The following is a 21,399-nucleotide window of genomic DNA, read 5'->3' as shown; positions in this document are numbered from 1 at the left end:
AGGGGCTTGTATAGAGTTGAGCCTGAGGTTGTGAGAGGCCTTGGTAGGTCTAATTATGTGGAAATATTCCTGGATTTCTCATAGGTAAAATTGAGATGATAATAATTTCCTCACTGAGATTAAAAGAGCTATTTCAAGTAAAATATTTTGGACAATGCCAGCCATATAGTAAATACTCAAGAAATTATAGTGGTCATTATTATTTGTTTAGGAAATTCATCTTATTTAATTTATCAGTAGATGAAAAGCTCTGTAATTAGGAAACATGTCCTGAGGCAGCTAGGTTAAGATCATAATCTCTGGAACTAGATATTTTGGGTTTATTTCTCAGCTCTGCCACTTTTTGGCTGTGTAACTATGGAGAATTACTTTTCCTCTCTGTATCTCCTTTTCTTATGTAAAATGGAGATAATAATAATGTCTTCCTCTTATGACCAAAGGCAGATTAAATGTATTCATATATTTCAATCACATAAAAACAGTGCCTGCCCTGTAGTAAGTTTCAATCAGTATCAAAACAAACCCTCAAAACTGAAACGAACCCATTGCCATCGAGTTGATTCCAACTCATAGTGACCTTATACGACAGAGTAGAACTGCCCCATAAGGTTTCCAAGAAGCTACTGGTGGATTCAAACTGCCGAACTTTTGGTTAGCAGCTGAGCTCTTAACCACAGCACCACAAGGGCTCCTCAATCAACGTTAACTATTATAATTATGACATAATTTTTCTGCTTGCACACTTTGACTAAGGTGCCCAGATATAAGAGCAGTTACAGTTGTATATTTGCTGACTTAGCTAGTCAAGTTTCCTTTCAAAAAACTGTGAAGAGAAGCAAGGGTTACACTCTTTGTGACTCTGCTGACTTCTTATGATTCTGATGGGCATCAAATAAGTCATGTACAGCTTAGAATTCATAGGTTTCCATACTCAAGGGTACCATAATTACTATGCAAACAATAAGTTTAAAAATGTTAATCTTAATTTTTGAAATCCATTTTACCCTTTTGTTATATAAATGACACAAAAAAGTTGTTTTGTAATTATTCTGTTGAATGTGTTTGAGGGACAGAACCAAATCATTCAAATCCGTACCTAAATTTTAAAATTAATAATTCATGCAAAGAAGTTAAAAGTAAGAGAACAATGAATACAGAGGATTCATTCATTTAATTATTCATTAACTATTTGACAACGACCAATTGTGTTTTGAATATCTACTGTTGCAGTGACAACATGAGCATAACTAAAACATTCAATTTTGCCCCATCAGGTGTGTGTATGGTAGGTAGAAGACATAAAAATGTTATAAAATAATGCATTTATAGAATATTATGAAACTTCTAAAGAGGGTCACTTAAAATAGCTTTGTGAGATGAGGGAGGTGGGGAATGAGGGTATTGGAATCTGGGAAGCCTTCCAGAGAAGTATGTCTCTGAAACCAAAAAGACCAAACTCACTGCCATTGAGTCAATTCTGACTCACAGAAACCCTATAGGACAAACTAGAACTGCCCCATAGGGTTTCTTAGGCTATAAATCTTTACAGAAGCAGACTGTCACATCTTCCTCCCACGGAACAGCTGATGGCTTCGACCCGCCAACCTTTTGGTTAGCAGCCAAGCATTTAACCACTGTGCCACCAGGGCTTCTATGACTCTGAATTAATTATTAAAAGCTAAGACGAGTCAGATAGGGTAGGTCATGAAGAGAGGAACTTGGAGGCAAAATAGGCAGCCAAAGGGAAGTCATGGTGGCTAAAAATAGAATGGTTCTCTTGTTTCTCTTAGACTATTATTCCAGATTCCCACAGTTTTCATCTTCCTGTGGCATACTCTCCTACATAAAGATTAAGGATCAATGCCATGATAAATGAATTAAGTTTTCTGCTCTATATCCTAATCCCAACTAGTGACTGGTTTTTGTTTTGGTTGGCTCTAAGCATGCAGTTGGGTGTAAGATCAGGGCTCAGTGAAATGGAGTGCCCAGGAAACTAGAGGACACACTGACTGGGAAAGGGGCAGAGAAATCAGAGAACGGCACTGAAGAGGAGGAAGTTGAGCCAGAGCAGTTTGGAGCCAGTATCTGAGTTCCAGATACTGAAGGTCAGCAAAGAAGAGGAAGATCCTCAATGGGATGACTTGATACGGTGGCTGCAACAATGGACTCAAGCATAGCAGCAATTGTGAGGATGGCATGGGACTGGGCAGTGTTTCATTCTGTTGTGCATAGGATTGCTATGAGTCAGAACAAACTCTATGGCACCTAACAACACCAACAGGCACGTATGAGTTCCAAGAAGAGATAGATTGAGTAAGGAGGGGAAGGAGAGTTGTAGGTGCATGGGAGCTGGGAGAGTGACATGGCTTGGGGAAATACATGGCAGACAGTGTCTGTATTAATTACCGCCAAAACATTTAGGAATCCTGCCTGAATGCTAGGTAGGATAGACATAGGCAGAGTCAAGCCTCATATAGATATGATTTGACAGGAATCATAGAGAAAATAGATTCTGCTTTCTGGGGTCAGGTCTGCAATACAGGACAGGATTTGTTTCCTATTCACTACCCTGGCTGGGCAGGACACAGAGAATCACTGGGAACTCAATAAATCTAAGAAGTAGCAGCCAAGAAATGGTAACCTGGCTACCTCCCCAAGCCACTCATACGATCTTTTGCCTGAAACAATTGGTGAAGTGCATGCGACATTAGAGTAGCAACACCACTGCTCTGGGGAAGAAAGATGTGTCAGTCTGTTTCCATAAAGATTACAGCCTTGGAAACCCTATCAGGTAGTTCTAGTCCATCCTATAGGGTCACTATGAGTTGGCAACAACTCAGCAATGGGTTTGGTTTTGGTTTGTTTTGTGGGGAAGGATCTTGACATACAATCTAATTTGGACATTGGTTTAAGAAATTATATGGAGTTCTACAAATATCCACCCCCACGTGTCTGTCAGTTTGTCCTACTATGGGCGCTTGTGTGTTGCTGTGATGCTGGAAGCTATGCCACCGGTATTCAAATATCAGCAAGGCTACCCATGGCAGGCAGGTTTCAGCTGAGCTTCCAGACTAAGACAGACTAGGAAGAAGGATCTGGTGGCCTACTTCTGAAAAGAATTAGCCAGTGCAAACTTATGAATAGAAGTGGAACATTGTCTGATATAGTGTCAGAAAATGAGCCCCTCAGGTTGAAAGGCACTCAAAATGCAACTGGGGAATAGCTGCCTCCTCAAAGTAGAGTCCACCTTAATGATGTGGATTGAGTCAAGCTTTTGGGATTTTCATTTGCTGATGTGGCATGACTCAAAATGGAAAGAAACAGCTGCAAACATTCATTAATAATTTGAATATGGAATGTACGAAGCATGAATCTAGGAAAATTAGAAATCATCAAAAATCAAATGGAACATATAAAGTTTGATATCCTAGGTATTAGTGAGCTGAAATGGACTGGTATTGGTCATTTTGAATTGGACAATCTTATGGTCTGCTATGCCAGGAATGACAAGTTGAAGAGGAATGGCATTGCATTCACCATGAAGAAGAACTTTTGAAGATCTATCCTGAAGTACAACACCTACAAGGAAGCCCAGTTAATATGACTGTTATTCAAATTTAGCCACCGACCTAAGGCCAAAGAAGAAGAAATTAAAGATTTTTACCAACTTCTGCAGTCTGAAATTGATTGAACATGCAGTCAGAATGCATTGATAATTACTGATGATTGGAATGTGAAAGCTGGAAAAAGAAGAAGAATTGGTAGTTGGAAAATATGGCCTTGGTGGTGGAAATAATGCCAGAGGTTGCATGATTGAATTTTGAGAGACCAATGACTTCTTCACTGCAAATACTGTTTTTCACCAATATAAATGGTGAATATACACATGGACCTCACCAGATGGAATACACAGGAATCAAATCTATTATATCTGTGGAAAGAGGAGGTGGTAAAGCTCAATATCATCAGTCAGAATAAGGCCAGGGACCGACTGTGGATCAGCTGAAAGTGCTCACTTGTCTATGCCAGGAAATATGGAAGACAGCTATCTAGCCAACCAACTGGAAGAGATCCATATTTATGCCTATATCCAAAAAAGGTGATCCAACTGAATGTAGAAATTATTGAACAATATTATTGATATCACATGCAAGCAAAATTTTGCTGATTGGAGGAAGACTCATTAACAACTTGTATTATACGGATGACACAACCTTGCTTACTGAAAGTGAAGAGGAGTTTAAGCACTACTGATGAAGATCAAAGACTATAGCCTTCAGTATGGATTACATCTCAACATAAAGAAAACAAAAATCCTCACAACTTGATCAATAAGCAACATCATGATAAATGGAGAAAAGATTGATATTGTCAAGGATTTCATTTTACTAGGAGCCACAATCAACACCTATGGAAGCAACAGTCAAGAAAGGAAGAGACGCATCACGCTGGGCAAGTCTGCTGCAAATGATTTCTTTAAAGTTTTGAAAAGCAAAGATGTCATCTTGAGGATTAAGGTGCACCTTACCCAAGCCATGGTGTTTTCAGTCACCTCATATACCTGCAAAAGCTAGACAATGAATAAGGAAGACTGAAGAAGAATTTATTCCTTTGAATTGTGGTGTTGGCGAAGAATATTGAATACCATGTATTGCCAGAAGAACAAACAAATCTGCCTTGGAAGTACAACCGGAATGTTTCTTAGAAGCACGGATGGTGAGACCACATCTCACATATTTTGGACATGTTATCTGGAGAGACCAGTTCCTGGAGAAGAACGCCATGCTTTGTAAAGTAGAGGGTCAGTGAAAAAGAGGAAGACCCTAAACAAGATGGATTGACAAAGTGGCTGCAACAGTGGGCTCAAGCATAGCAATGATTGTGAGGATGGCACAGGACTGGGCAGTGTTTCATTCCGTTGTATATTGGGTTGCTATGGGTTGGAACCAACTTGATGGCACCCAACAACAACAACAACAACAACAACAACAAATATTCAGATTCTCATTTGGAACAACCTGGAAAGGGCTAGGATTTAGTAAATACTGATAGTCGGGTACCCGCTGACACAGACACTTAAGGCAACCAAACTCAACTTTATATTGTGTTAATTACTACCTAAATTCTATTGTTGGCCCCCGTATTATTGGTTACTCTCTGTCTTAGTTATCTAGTGATGTTATAACAGGAATACTACAAGAGGATGGCTTTAACAAGCAGAAATTTATTTTCTCACAGTTTAGGAGGCTGGAAGTCCTAATTCAGAGCACTGGCTTGAGGAGAAGGCTTTCTCTCTCTGTTCACTCTAAAGGAAGGTCCTTGTCTCCTTTCAACATCTATGGGCCTGGCATTCCTTGGAGATATCCATGTGTCTTGGCATCAATCTTCCCCTGGGTCTAGAAGGTTCTCAGTGCAGGGATCCCAGGTCCAAAAGAATGTGCTCTGCTCTCAGCTCCTCTTCTTGGTGGTAGTGAGATTCCTCTCCTGTCTGCTCACTTTTTTCTCTCTTTATCTCTTGTAAGACAAAAAATGTGACTTAAGCAAGGGTGTGACTTGAGTAAGTGTGTGACCTGTGTAAGGTAGTGTGACTCAAGATACACCCTACACTGATCTCACCTCATAGAAGTTTTAGGATTTACAGCACATAAAATGGAGGATGGTTATATAATATAAAAAAAATGGATGATAATTACATCAGATCATAAAATGTAGGGTAATTATGTATTTCTGGGAATCATGGCCTCGCCAAGTAGACACACAACTTTGGGGGACATATTTTGATCCATGACACTACCCATCTGTCAGTTTGTCATACTATGGTAGCTTGTGTGTTGCTATGATTCTGGAAGCTATGTCACCAGTATTTCAAATACTAGCAGGTCACCCATGATGGACAGGTTTCAGTGGAGTTTCCAGACTAGGAAAAAAAGGCCTGTCAATCTATTTACAAAAAAACCCCAGTGAAACCCTTACGAGTCACAACAGAGTTTTATCTGACTTGTTTGCTTTGCACACACCATCAGAAGGAATCAATCACTGGAGGATGATATCATGTTTGAAGCAGAGGGCCAGTGAAGCTGAGGGAAACTATCAGTGAGATGGATTGGAAGAGTGGCTGCAAATAATGGACTTGAACTTATTGGCAATTGTGAGGATGGTGCAGGACCAGGCAGTCTTTTGTTTATTGTACATGGGTTTCCATGAGTTGGAGTTGGCTCAATGGCATTTAATATCACCACCCCATTATATGCCATTATTATTTAACATTTTGATATATTTTCAAAAAGTTTGGGCATGAAAACATTTATTGAATACCAGTTATATACAGAGAAACCTGTGAGAGCTGGAACTTGATGAGACTTTCTTCTTTTTCTGGGTCTTGCAAGTTTCCTGCCTTTGGCAAGGAGCAGCCTTACCACTTTTTTATTGCTCATTTTAGTGGAAAATATTTGAGTTTTCTTTCTCTGACAGGTTTCTGCCTTACACAGGTTCTGGCTTTCATAGGTTTACTGTATATAGCACTCTGCTAAGCAATGGGCATATAGAAATTAATAGCTCAATTTCTTTCTTTGGAGTTTTGTGCAAGGAAAAAGATACACATGTAAAAAGATTATTAGAATGTGATGTGAGTATATTATAATGGAGTAACACTTAATATTTATTTGTAGGAACACAAAGGAAGGAACAATCCATTCTGGCAGGTAGAAAGGAAGCTGGGGCACTGGAAAAGCTTCACAAAGGAAAGAGCACTGGAACTGACTTTTTTTAAAGTATGTACCAGACAATGCCTTTTATAGATGTACTGGTCTTAGACACTGGGCAAGGCAGATGTTCCAGGCCTAGGAAACGCATATACAGAGACATTTGAACTTTGAAAAGTAATAATGGGGAGTTCAATGTGACTTGAGTGTTCAGAGTTGCTTAACAGATAGTGAGGAAAATAGAACTTGAAAGATAAATGGTGCTGATTTTGAAAGGCTATGGAATTTGACAACAAATATTTGTTTAGTCATGTTCTTCAAACAGGGGAGCAACATATCAGATTAATATAGTTCCAAACATCTCAAGTGGTTAGGAAATTACTAACAAAAAAGGATTTATGATAAACACCTGGGAAGCAAAGAAGCATAAATTAAAACAAATCGTTCATGAATGCTGGAGAATCATCTTAAATAGCCCTGTCTCCTGAGGGTATATTAGCATTATTATTATTTGCATGTGTGTGTATAAAAATCAATATACCTCAAGCATTCCACACATTAATCCTTTTTTTAGTAAGGGTGGTTGTTTTGCAAAACTAGAAGTAAGATATTTTTAGAAGTTCATTTAAAAAGAATTAGCAAAAAGCATGAATGAATTGAAATTAACAATGACATTTACTTTGAATCAATAGTTCTCAACTTTAGCTGCACAAAATAATTACTTCAAAACAAAACAAGACAAAACAAAAACAAACCCATTGCCATCAAGGCAATTGCAACTCATAGTGACCCTGTAGGACAAAGTAGAACTTTCTATAGAGTTTCCAAGGCTGTAATCTTTATGGAAGAAGAGTGTCTTATTTTTCTCCCATGGAGGGGCTGGTGGATTTGAACCAGCAAATTTTTGATTAGAAGCCGAGCGTTACCACTGTGCCACTGAATCTCTTAGATATTTTTAAAATAATACTTATGCCAGGGCCCTATCCCAGAGATTCTGATTTAATTAGTCTTGGGTAAGGTCTGCTGCAGAAGACTATATAAAAAAAAAAAAAATTTTTTTTTTTTTTTATAGATGATGCCAATTTGTTATTTCTCCTTTTATGAGATAGAGTCTTATTCTCTTTGCTTTGCATCTAGGTTAACGTTAGTAACTTGTTTGGCTCAAAGAATGTGGCCGAAGTGATGTTTTGGGACTTCTGCATCTAGGTCATAGGAAGTCTTATACTTTCATTCAGGATCCTTGGAACATTTGCCCTGGAGCTGCCATTTAAGAGGTCTAATTAACCTGCAGAAGTGATATATATGAAGAGGCCCAGAGACAACATAGTGATTGAGAGGAGTTGAACCTAGCCTCTCAAATTTCCTTGTCAAGGCACCATGCATGTGAAAGGAGATATCTTGGACCCTCCAGACCAGTCCAGCCATGTGGAGAGGAATCATTCAGCTGAGCTCTGCCTGAATTCCTTACCCATAAAATTCTAAAATATTATAAATCAGTTACTGTTTTAAAAAATTAAGCTTTGGAGTAATTTGTTAATGTAATAACAGGTATCTTGAATACTTGGGTATTAGTATATTTTCCAAAATACTTCCTGTGTTTCTAATCTGTAACAAGTACCTTAGTTCTTCAGTAGGATACCTAATTGTGAGCTGGCAATTCAAGTACTCGACATTACAATTCTGGTAAATAGTTTCATAATTACAGAGGTTTATTACTTTGGACATGTTGTTAGGAGGGACCAGTCCCTGGAGAAGGACATCACTCTTGGTACAGTAGAGGATTAGTGAAAAAGAGGAAGATCCAGTGAGATGAATTGACGCAGTGGCTGTAACAATGGGCTCCAACATAGCAACGATTGTGAGGATGGCTCAGGACCAGGCCGTGTTTTGTTCTAGTGTACATAGGGTCACTATGAGTCAGAACTGACTGGATGGCACCTAACAACAGCATCAATTGGTCACAGATATATTATTTAGTAAATCTGCTATATGGCAAACAGATAAAATGTTAATATCACTAAATATACATCTGTAAAACTGTGCTTCTTCTCGAGTTCTTTGAAAAATCCTGGTTTGAAATCTATTTATGATTGTTTTAATTACATTGAAATCCACTGACTTTTCCCCTTGATGTATATCAACATAATAGTCATTATTGCAAAAAAAAAAGTATATTTTAATAGGATGAACACTGCATGGTCCTTCACTTTCATGGCAGGAAGCATTTTAGGTTATGAAACATCCCCATTTTGTACTCAGATATTTACATTGATTACATGACATTTTCCAAGGAGTATTAGATTAGTTTACTATAAGCCAACACACCAGGGACATCCTCTTAAAAGTATTCTCTGTATTCCGTAGACAAACCATTAGGTTATTTACCAGAAGTCTTATCAACACAGAAAAAATGATGGGATGTCACTTCCAAGTTTAGAGTGAGAAGACTGTGGTTTTCTTCTTGCCACCCCTCTGTTTCCTGTTGGGTCGATTTCTTTGATGAAAGCCAATTGCCATGTTGTGAGCTACTCTACAGAGAGGCCCATGTGGCAAGAAATTAAAGAAGACTTCTGACCAGGAAAATTAAACTCGGTCATCTGCCTTCATTCTTTCCTGGTAAAGGGAGATAAGTTAGTCTCAGGCCAGCTGCTAAATTCCTTCCTTCCCAAATGTAATTTAGAAATTGCTAACCCAGACCACTGGCAATGCCAAATCTACCAACTTGAGTATATTTATTCTTTTTGACTTTAGCCTGCAGATAGTCAAAATATTGTGTTCAAAAGTTATTCCTCCTCCATGTTTTACTTACCCATTTGAAACACAGACTTGTTTCTGTCTGTAATCCATGTTGTTGTTTTTCTCCTCATCCTTGTTGATTTTATTAATTTGTTTTACTTATTTACTTATGGCAGATTTTTATCTTGTATCATTATAAAATTCTACTCTTTATTGTATCCTTGCCCTCCCCCACCATCTTCCCTTTGGGTTTTCATTGACTGCCCAATGTTTTCATTTTAACATTTTCAAGCCATTTTGTTTTAGATATTTCTTTTGTTTATAACATGTAGTTGTGTTTTCTTTTTGATCCAAATCCAAATGGTCTTGCATTTAATACATAAATGTATCCCGTTTTTGATTATCAATATATCAGACACATTCAGTCTTATTTTATATTTTTGGGTCGCTGTTTTCTAAATTCTTTCTTGATGATTTCATTTATTCTTTATTTTTACTCTCCAGTCTCTGTTTGATTACATTGCTCCCCTTCCTTCCAGCTAGAAGGAGGAAAATAATGAAATTTAGAGGAGTGACTACTCTGCTATTTATTTCCAAGTGGCAGAGGGAGGCTGCACATTGAGCTTTCTGTTTATCTTTACCTTGGGATTTCTATTGCATTTCAGGCTGATGTACAAAATGAAATTAGGTCAAGTAGGTATATGCTGCTTCCAGAACAGGTGGTCTCCAACACACATGCTTCACATTCCAATTTGGACATAAGCCGTCATTTGCTGTTCCTAGTATTGGATTGTGTAAGGAACAGAAAATAAGTTTTATTTTATTTAAGCTTTAAATATAAGACTTGTTACCGTCAACAAGAGTGTGGTTCTTCATTTATTTATTTATTTTTTATTATGCTTTAGATGAAGGTTTACAGGACAAATTAGTTTCTCATTAAACAATTAGTACACGTATTGTTTTGTGACATTGGTTGCCAACCCCACGACATGTCAACACTCTCCTCTTCTCAACCTTGGGTTCCGCATTACCTGTTTCCCTGTCCCCTCCTGTCTTCTTGTCCTTGCCCCTGAGCTGGTGTGCCCATTTAGTCTCATTTTGTTTTATAGGCCTATCTAATCTTTGGCTGAAGGGTGAACTTCAGGAGTGACTTTGTTAACTGAGCTGAAGGGTATTCACGGGCCATATTCTCAGGGTTTCTCCAGCCTCTGTCAGACCAGTAGGTCTGGTTTTTGTGTGTGTGTGAGTTAGAATTTTGTTCTACATTTTTCTCCAGCTCTGTCAGGGACCCTCTATTGTGATCCCTGTCAGAGCAGTCAGTGATGGTAGCTGAGTGCCATCTAGTTGTGCTGGACTCAGTCTGGTGGAGGCTGTGGTAGTTGTGGTCCATTAGTCCTTTGGGGTAAGCTTTACCTTGTGTCTTCAGTTTTCTTCATTCTCCTTTGCTCCAGATGGGGTGGGATCAGTAGAGTATCTTAGACGGCTACTCACAAGTTTTTGAGGCCCCAGACACTATTCACCAAAGTAGGATGTAGAACATTTTCTTTGTAAACTATATTATGCCAATTAATGTCCCTCGAGACCATGGTCCCCAGCCCTCGGCCCAGTAATTTGGTCCCTCGGGGAGTTTGGATGTTTTGCCAACCACTCCCTTCCTCCTCAAAGTATTTTCGTAAGTGCACTATGCTAACTTTTTTTACAACATGTAGAAAAAAATTGGCATAGACATGCTTATAAAAATATCAAACAAATGTAGAAGGTGAACATTATTTGCGTAAAAATGTGTTACCTCCAATTCAGCAACTGATAACTTCACCCACAAACCAAAGGATGCCACTAATATAATGCTTGGGGGATGACAGGTTTGTAATCATTTTCCCATCCTCTTTAGAACAGATCTTTACTCCTCTTTTGAGATTTCCTGTATGATGTAGTACCTTTCAGGGAGTGCCCAGGGATGGTGCAGCCCCACTGTATTTTGCCCGTGCTTATCACTTCCAGTAGTACCAGCCCACTGAGCTGTCTTGGGCACTGCTGCTACTACCAGCACTATGCTTGCCTCGACAGTGAGCTCAGGAGTCACAGAGGGAGAGGAGGAGGAGTGGTTACTGTCTTTTCAGTGACCAAGCATGGAACTTTTCATCATGTTCTCTCCAGAGAACAGAGAAAACAAGGCTATAATTTTAATAAGATTTTTACTACAAATTCAAAAAGGTAAGTAACCTACTGTGGCTGCCCTCAGAACCTATGGGGGAACCATTCTAATAAGATCCTGGATAGGATATCTTTCTTCTATCTAAAATGCTGCTTTCTGGACTAGCTTCTGGGTGGTCTCTCTGGAAAACTCCTGGCTTATCTTCATGGATTACCTCAACTGGAAGTCTAATTGAAAATATTCATGTGCCTGGAGCTTAAAAAGCAATCCAACCCAGTCGAAGGGGAAATTCGTTCTCTCACTCAAGTGTATTAACTCACCTGTGGTTCCCCATTTTCATCTCCAGAGTCTGCTGTTTTCCAGGCTCTCCAATAATGAGAACATTCATTTGAAGGTTTGGCATAAAACAATTTTTAATCTGTAACAGTCTTAGCAAGTTTTAAAGAGAATCTTAGGAGTTTCAGTAAGATGCACTGTTACAGTGCCTGGATCGTAGTAGAAGCTCAATAAATATGTGATGAATGAAAGAATCAAATGAATGGAATGCTAAGCATAGTAACTTCTCATCATAATAATTAAATATTTACTTGTGTGATTATTTGTTTAATATCTTATTTTCCACGTGCTATATATTTTTTCTTTTAATATGTAATTCTTTTACTATATAAGTTCCAGGAGGCCGAGAGACAATACATGTTCTGTTCACAACTATATGCTCAGCATCTGGCACATGGTAGGACTTTAAGATTTGTTGATTTAAGGTTTAAACCTCATATCTGATATAAGATTTCATTGAGTTTGGATTAATCCTCAACTCGAAGGAGTAAACTATTAATTTCTACAAGCTTGGGTCTCATGATCTCAGCCTCAAATTCCACAAATTTTCCCTAATTTCAGGCCACTTTTTAAAATAGCTTCAAATTGGACAGTTAAACTTTTAGGCAGATGTTTAAATTATACAAAATATCTCTCTTCTTTTTTTGTTATTGATCTCTGTTAAAAATAATTTTACACCCTAAATTTTGTTTCACAAACCTTGAATTTGTGTACAGTCTGCTTGGAAATGGCTTACTTTTAGAAGGTTCCATTAAAAACAGAAACTTAAGTCCCTCCTGCCTAAATGTTACCAAATTAAACATATCATGGAGGTCATTGCCTCCGTTATATTCCACCACTTTATAACTTTGGGTTCCCTACTTAACCTCAATGAAGCCTTTACCTATACAATTTAGGTATCTAATATTGGGTGCTAGGGGGGGTGGAGGGTGGGGACACCTGGGTTGGTGTGGTGGCTCTGAGGAGTCAGTCTTTGCAATCCTCCAGCCTCTGTCTCACGGTGGCAAGTCAGCTGCTGCAGGCCCAGCCATCAAGTCCACACAGGAGGTGGCAGGAAAGGAAGCGCACCTTGCCACCTTGCCGGCTGCACCTCCCCTTTCCTCAGGAAAGCAGGTGTCGCTGGCTGGCTATGAGTCTCCAGGCCTTCTGGCCACAGGGCAATCTGGAAGGGGACCAGGTCTGTCCGTGCTGATTGGTTTGGACCAACGGTGGCCCATCCCTGGGGAAAGGCACGTGTCTGCTCTGTGGGGACCCTCTGGATTTGTCTGCAGCTCTGCCCGCAGCCAGTCCCAGCGTGGGCTATCTTCTTGTCAAGGGAAGCCCCTTCGACCCCCAAGGGCCTGACCTGTGCCACCCTTGCTCCCAGCCCAGTCTCTGCCCCACCCCCACCTCCAAGCTCTCCTGCCAAGGGCTCTGGCTTACGGGGTGGGGGTTCCATGCCTCCTTTGCCCCCTCACAGCAGCTCTACTGACTATGCACCACGTGGCCACCAAGGGTTTTTAGTGGCCATTTTATTTTTGTGATTCAAATAACTAGACTTTAACCATAACGAGTTTTGCCTAAATGGCTTTGATTATGTGTATGATAGCCTCTTCTCTTTTTGTTGTTGTGTGCCCTTGAGTCAATTCCGACTCATAGCAACACTATATGACAGAGTAGAACTGCCCCATACAGTTTCCTAGGATATAATCTTTATGGAAGTAGATTGCCAGATCTTTTCTCCCTCGGAGCCGCTGGTTGAGGGGTTCAACCCATTGACCTTTTGGTCTGCATTTCAGTGCTTAACAATTTTGCCACCATGGCTCCTTTAAAAAATATAGATCCTTACTATTACAGGCGAATGTGAATAATATAATTGAACAGCGTTGTTTAATTAAAAAAAAAAAACTAAGCATAAGATTAAAATGTAATTTAATGCCTAATACTTAAATATAAGTAATTTTTAGTTCATTTTTATCTAACTCCCAACTCCAGTTTAAAAAAATTTCCCCCAAATTTAGGTTTGTTTTTGTTTCTTTTTCTATTGTGTCTTCAAGAGTATTTCCTTGATATACACAGGAAACTGGTAACAGCTGTTGCTGCTAGGAAAAATCCAGGTGCCTAAGGGACAGGGAGGAAGATGGACTTATATTTTACCTTATGCCTTTTGGCATGTTTGAATTGTGCACTCTGTACACGTACAACTTAGTTAAAAGTTGAATTTATTAAAAATATGCTCTCAATTTCTGGCGGTGCAATAAGATGGCACAAGTATGGATAGAGGTGTTAGATGGGCCAGCACTGGGTGACTAGTCCTGGTCTGCCCTTAGACTCGTCTGTACATTGTTTCACCTCTGGTTATCCCATTTCTGACTATTTCTCAGCACCTGCCTACTTCCTTTTCTTTAGCCTAATATACAATTTAATCTATTTTTTGTTGCATATTCTTCCTGACATTTTTAAAATTTATTGACCAATTTTTCCTTTCTTCTTGGCTTAAATCTGATACTAATAACCAGGTGCAGACTGCCCTCTCCTCTCTTTTCCAGTCCTGGCTACGCACTGCACACCCTTCCTAATATGCTCTAAAGACACCCGCAACTTCATCTTATTTTGTAGGGTGATAGATACTCTGTCTTAAAAATAAAAAAAAATTTTTGGACTATATTTCATATATTTTTTTTACTCTCTTTGAACACTTAAATTGGATTTTCTGACACCTTGCTTCTATGTCTTGAATCTTTTTTTATATATTCTTTTTTGGAAATGTAAGTTTTTGAGTAGAAAGCCAGAGAGCACACTCTCTCTTTAAACTGGGTTTGTTTCAAAATCTATATTGTTGTTGTTAGGTGCCATAGAGTTGATTCCAACTCATAGCAACCCTATTTACACTGTCCAGTCCTGTGTCATCCTCGTAATCATTGTTATGCTTGAGCCAGTTGTTGCAGCCACCGAGTCAATCCATCTCGTTGAGGGTCTTGCTCTTTTTCAGTGACCCTCTTCTTTATCAAGCATGATGTCCTTCTCCAGGGACTTGTCCCTCCTGATAACATATCCAAAGTATGTGAGATGAAGTCTTGCCATCCTCGCTTCTAAGAAACACTCTGACTGTACTTCTTCCAAGACAGATTTGTTCATTCTCCTGGCAGTCCATGGTATATTCCATATTCTTGACCAACACTGTAATTCCAAGGCATCAATTCTTCTTTGTTCTTCCTTATTCATTCTCCAACTTTCTCATGCATATGAAGCAATTGAAAATACCATGACTTGGGCCAGGCCCATCTTAGTCCCCAAAGAGATATCTTTGCTTTTTAACACGCTAAAGAGGTCTTTTGCAGCTGATTTGCCCATTGGGCAGTTCTACTCTGTCCTGTAGGGTCGCTATGAGTCGGAATCGACTTAACGGCACTGGGTTTGGTTTTTTTGCCCAATGCAATCATACATCTTTGATTTCTTGACTGCTGCTTCCATGGGCATTAATTGGGATCCAAGTAAAGTGAAATTCTTGACAACTTCAATATTTTCTCCATTTATCATGATGTTGCTTATTGGTCCAGTTGTGAGGATTTTTGCTTCTTTATGTTGAGGTATAACCCATACCAAAGGCTGTAGTCTTTGATTTTCATCAGTAAGTGCTTGAAGTCCTCTTCACTTTCAGCAAGCAAGGTTGTGTCATCTGGATATTGCAGGTTATTAATGAGTCTTCTTCCAATCCTGATGCCCTGTTCTTCTTTGTATAGTCCAGCTTCTCAAATTATTTGTTCCGTATACAGATTAAATAAGTATGGCGAAAGGATACAACACTGACTCACAGCTTTCCTGATTTCAAACCACACAGTGTCTCCTTGTATCCCCTTCAAAGCCTATAATTATTAAAATATCAAATAAAACAATAACTCATTTATTAAAAAGACATTTATTATGAAACCAGTTGAGAGATTAAGGTACTACAATATTATTTAAATTATTATTAGAATAAAACTTTAAAACATGTTTATCATCTTTTAATTATAAATATAAAACAGAATGTTTCAAGTAATATATCAGCAAGATTTAAACAAACTGTTAACAAAGTACGGTGACTCTCTATTCTTACAAAATTTTTATTTTAAAATAACTCGTTTGTTGTGAACAAATCCAACCATTAAAAATACAGAGAACTTAATCAACAGATTTTTTTTTTCCTACCAATGTACTAAGATGTACAGCTTTTTGCTGTAATTGAATACCTGGCCAACAGTTACTTAGTCATTTCAAACATTTAAATATCTCACATAATCAAGAAGTCTGAAGATAAGTGGTTCCAGGATTAGTGGGATACTCAGTGTTGTAGGACCCAACTCCTCCCACCTGCCATTCCCTACCTGTTGACTTTTTTTCTTACTGGCTTCCTATGTTGTAATTATAAGATGACTACCAAACAAACATCACATCTTTATTTAGTGTCATTACAGGCAGGAGGAAGAGGCTGGGTGGTGAAAGTGACCTTCCTTTCCTCAGGGAAAGAAATAATCCCACAATCTGCCGTACTCAATTCATCAAAACTGCATCATTTGGCACTTTTTGCTTCAAAGAATGCTGGGAAAGTAATTACCTGGCAGAGTGGAGTGGAATTGACATCAATAGATATTCAATTATGATTTTTCTTGAGTTGAAATTGACTCAATGAAAATGGGTTTGGTTTGGCTTAGGGAAATTCTTAAAACAGAGTTATGATTTCCTTTCTTTAATAAACTGAGAGAGCAACTTTCGGGTAGACCACTTGTAGTAGCTGCTACACACATTGTATAAATGTGTGTGTAAAGGGCCAGGTTTGTCTGTAAGTAATAGAGACTCAAAATAGAGAGATTAACTTTTCTCCTGGAAAAGTTCAGAACAGACAGTACAAAGGGTCAAGGTCCTTTCAGACTGCCATATTGCTATCCTCAAAGAATGAGCTAGACTCAAGTATACCAATGATCATGAAGATGGTGCAGCACTGTGCAATATTTCATTCTGTTATGCATAAGGTAGTTGTTAGTTGGAGCCTACTCCATGGCAACTGACAATAACAAGAACAAGAGAATGACCCTTATCTTCATAGTTCAGAGTGGTGGCTGGAACATCTATATTCCAAGCAGTAGGATGAGAAATGGGCAAAGCAGAAAAGGGGACAAAAGGGGTGTGCACTCACTGCCATTTAAGGAGAGCTGCTTCAAGCTCTCTTGAAACTTTCTGCTTCTGTTCCATTGTCTGATACTTAGTCAGGTGGCCACATCAAGCCATTAGAGAACCTGAGAAATGCATGTTTATTATGGTGGCCATGAATCTAGATTCAATCTGTATGCTGAGAAAATAACCTGAGAAACTGGCCTATATGAAGAAGAATGGGGCATCAGGATTGGAGGAAGACTCATTAACAACCTGCCTTATACAGATGACACAACCTTGTTTGCTGAAAGTGAAGAGGACTTGCAGCCCTTACTGATGAAGATCAAGGACCACAGCCTTCAGTACAGATTACACCTCAACATAAAGAAAGCAAAAATCTCCACAATTAGACCAGTAAGCACTATAATAATAAATGGAGAAAAGATTGAGGTTGTCAAGGATTTCATCTTACTTGGATCTACAATCAACAGCCATGGAAGCAGCAGTCAAGAAATCAAAAGACCATTGTATTGGGCAAATTGGCTGCAAAAGACCTCTTTAAAGTGTTGAAAAGCAAAGATGTCATCTTGAGGATTAAGGTGTGCCTGACCCAAGCCATGGTGTTTTCAATTGCCTCATATGCATGTGAAAGCTGGACAATTAGTAAGGATGACCAAAGAAGAATTGATGCCTTTGAATTGTGGTGTTGGCAAAGAATATTGAATATACCATGGACTGTCAAAAAAACGAATAAATCTGTCTTGGAGGAAGTACAACCAGAATGTTCTTTAGAAGCAAGGACGGCGAGATAGTGTCTCACATACTTTGGACATGGTATCAGGTGGGATCAATCTTCGGAGAAGGACATTATGCTTGGTAAAGTACAGGGTCAACGAAAAAGAGGAAGAACCTCAATCAGATAGATTGACACAGTGGCTGCAACAATGGGCTGAAGCATAGCAACAATTGTGAGGATGGCACAGGACCAGGCAGTGTTTCATTCTGTTGTGTGTAGGGTCACTATGAATTGAAACTGACTTGCCAGCACCTAACAACAACAACAATGTGAATCTAGATAAAAATCAATGCCTATTAAAAGGAGCAGAATAGATACTAGGCATCTCCTAGTAGTCTCTGCCATCATAAAGGAATAGTCAATATTGTCATTGTTGTAAAAATGGCATCACCCTGTACGTATTTATTTGTATCTTCTTTTTATTTAGAAGACTTTTTTACAGTTAGGTACATGAAAGCTGTGGACAGTCACACATATCATTTGTTTACTTTGTGTCTAAATTTTTTCCAATTTACTGTTTTGGTCAGGACTACGGAAAACATTACTGAAAGACTCTAGATTTTTCCAAAAATTTACTTTAAGGCAGACACCTTAAAGAAGATTTTTGAAAGTTATCATTTAGGAAATGGCTTGAAAATCTTATTTCTCAAAAGATATGGTGAGAAGGACAGAGACAAATTTCTCGAGAGTCTTAAACACAATTCGGGTCTTTTATTCTGTGAAAGCTATGTGTGAAATCCTATCGCTATAGGTGGGTAGAGGTATTTATTTTATCTTTTTAAGCTTTTCTTTTTTTCTTCTTGCTGAATAATTACTAGACACTAGATAGTAAGATTTTATTGAACAGGTTTGTGTGCAAAAAGACATAGTAATCTCTTTTATGTCAGTTTTTTTTTTTTTGAAATTGCTTCTGCAAAGATTAAATTTTATGTTCAAGCTTAGAGGTAAAAAGCAAGCCAGTAATATAATAGTTCTTTGCTGGTCTGGTCATAGCCTACTGCAGGAAGCTCATTCAAATATGGGCACTTCAATATTCCTGGCAGAAAATAAAAACCTTTCTCCCTTGTTTACATAAATAATACTATGGTAGTGAATCTTTATTAATCCTGGCTTTGTGAAATGAAGTTTGGAAATCTACTAAGCATCCTCTAATCCAAATCATTGTTCTAGTAGAAAGAGAAAAGACAACTGTTTTATTATTTAAAGACCATGTGTCTATATACAATCTGCTTTTGATCTTTCTGTCATTGTTTTTTTTTGGTGAAATGCTTGCTTTGCAGAGACAAATGAGTCCAATTTTATAACTTCTGTCTGCCAGTCATTCCTCTGAATGGTGCTGGTGATGAGCTGTCTGAGAAAGTATATTGAGAGTTGGCTTCTGTATGTCACATGATGCCTTCTTCTTAATTCTGTGTAAGTCTACAATGTTCTTTATGGAGTCCATTAATCTCTTCATTATTCAATGTTGCTAAGCAATCAGCACCTGCTGGCTGCTCAATGGAGAATTTGCTTCATATACTTCGCACTGCATTTAAATAGGCCTAGATTTTGTAATGCTGGAGGTGGTATGGAATAAACAAAAAGTTCACACGGACTGTGGTAAAAAATTGGACTCTGTGTTTTCAACAGAAATTTTCTGAGCTCTTATCTGTGGCAGTGTTTGATGTGAGCTCATTTGCTATTTTTTTCCTGAAAATCTGTTACTGTGTTAGAATATTAAGCATTCATGTTATACTATATCCACCACATTGTTTTATCTACAACATATATTCTGAGAAATATAATGGAACAATAAGATATGATTTTTGACCAATTCATTTATCTTAACTTGGGAAGTAATTAAGTGGGGGCAGAGTAGATATTTCCTTTTTGCTTCTCCCCTATCATCAGTAGTTGAAGCTTTTTCTACCACCTGAGGTTGCATCTATCTCCCACTAGAGAACTTCCCTTCCCGCCTCTCTTGGATTTAGGCGTGGCTCTTGACTCAGCTCTGACAAGGTACACAACCTCAGATGTAGGAGGGACTGCTCAGAATTCATTCTGGACAGTAAGGCAGTAGACATTGCTGGATCTACTCTCCAGAAGCAACAGGCAACAGTGGTGGGGCTTGTAGCAGGAGAATCTAGTGGCCAGCATTGCTGGAGTTGATGGACCTATGTAAGGTAGCTGGATTGATGAGTGGTAGCCATGATCCTGTTGTAAGACCACTTCTAGAATGTGAATTTGCACATTGTTTTTGGTTAGGAAACCTCCAAGAATAGTTGTGGGGCTCTTCTGGAGATTATGTGAATTACTCAAGATATTTAATATAGTGAGAATTAGTTTTTATTGCTTGTAACAAGCAACACTGATTAATATAAGAAGCTTGAAAGCATCACACTTTTAGTGAGTAACCAAAACCCAAACCCAAACCCCTTTGCCATCGAGTTGATTTTGACTCATAGTGACCCTATAGGACAGAATAGAACTGCCCCATAGGGTTTCCCAACTCTACAATCTTTATAGAAGCAGACTGCTACATCTTTCTTCCTGAGAGAGGCTGGTGGGTTCTAATTGCTTACCTTTCAATTAGCAGCTGAGCGCTTAACCGCTGCAACCATCAAGGCTCCTCTTAGTGAGTAACAGGAGTGAAATATGAATTTTTGAGTAGACATATTAATATAATAGGTGGACAAGGGCTCAAGAAGATAGGAAGGATTTATAGAAGAGGTAGATGTTGAGCTCTGCAACTATGATTCTTTCAACAAATACTACGAGCTGCTAATATGTACCGGATTTGGAATTAGGTGCTTAGGATAAAACAGTGAGTAAGACTGACACAGTCCCTGCCCTCATGAAGCTTCAGTCCAGTGAGGAAGAAGTTAATCAATGCAATTGCTCTGGCAACAACTCTGTTGGGAGAAGTAATAGGATGCAATGGGAATTTGCATCAAGGGTACTTATGTACCCCAGAACAGTCAGGTGAGGCTTCCCAGAAGAAGTGACTTTAAGAAAAAACCTGAACAATGTGTAAACTAAAGCGAACTGATGGAGGAGGATTTTTGGGTGGAAAGTATCAGGTAAATGGATCAGCATTTCTAAAAAGCATTGCAGTGAGAGGATGATACATTTGAAAAGTTGAAAAATTTTCTGTATGATCGAAATCTAGAGTATGGAAATGGAGAGTGGCCTAGATGATCTAGAGAAGTAGTTCGATAGGAACCAGACCATTTTTCTTCTGTATTTAACAAAGTCTATGTTATTTGTTGACACTGGGTGGAGGAAATGGTTAAGCCCTTGACTACTAGCCAAAAGGTTGGCCGCTGAAACACACCCAGAGGTACCCTGAAAGACAGGCCTGGCAATCTTCTTCCAAAAAATGATAGACTTGAAAACCCCATGGAGCAGTACTCTGCACGCATGGGGTCACTGTGAATTGGAATTGACTCAGTGGCACTCACAACAGCAACATGTTATTTGTTCATCGATGGTGTTGATGTTTAGAGTGAGTTTATTGAGATTAGTGTTTGTGAAAGACAAGATCAAACCTGAGAATAATATGCAAACAATATGGTGTATTCTTT

This window comes from Elephas maximus, chromosome 5 (assembly GCF_024166365.1).
Source record: "Elephas maximus indicus isolate mEleMax1 chromosome 5, mEleMax1 primary haplotype, whole genome shotgun sequence".
Lineage (NCBI taxonomy): Eukaryota > Metazoa > Chordata > Mammalia > Proboscidea > Elephantidae > Elephas > Elephas maximus.
The sequence above is the reverse complement of the archived record's forward strand: the minus strand, read 5'-3'. Positions refer to the sequence as shown.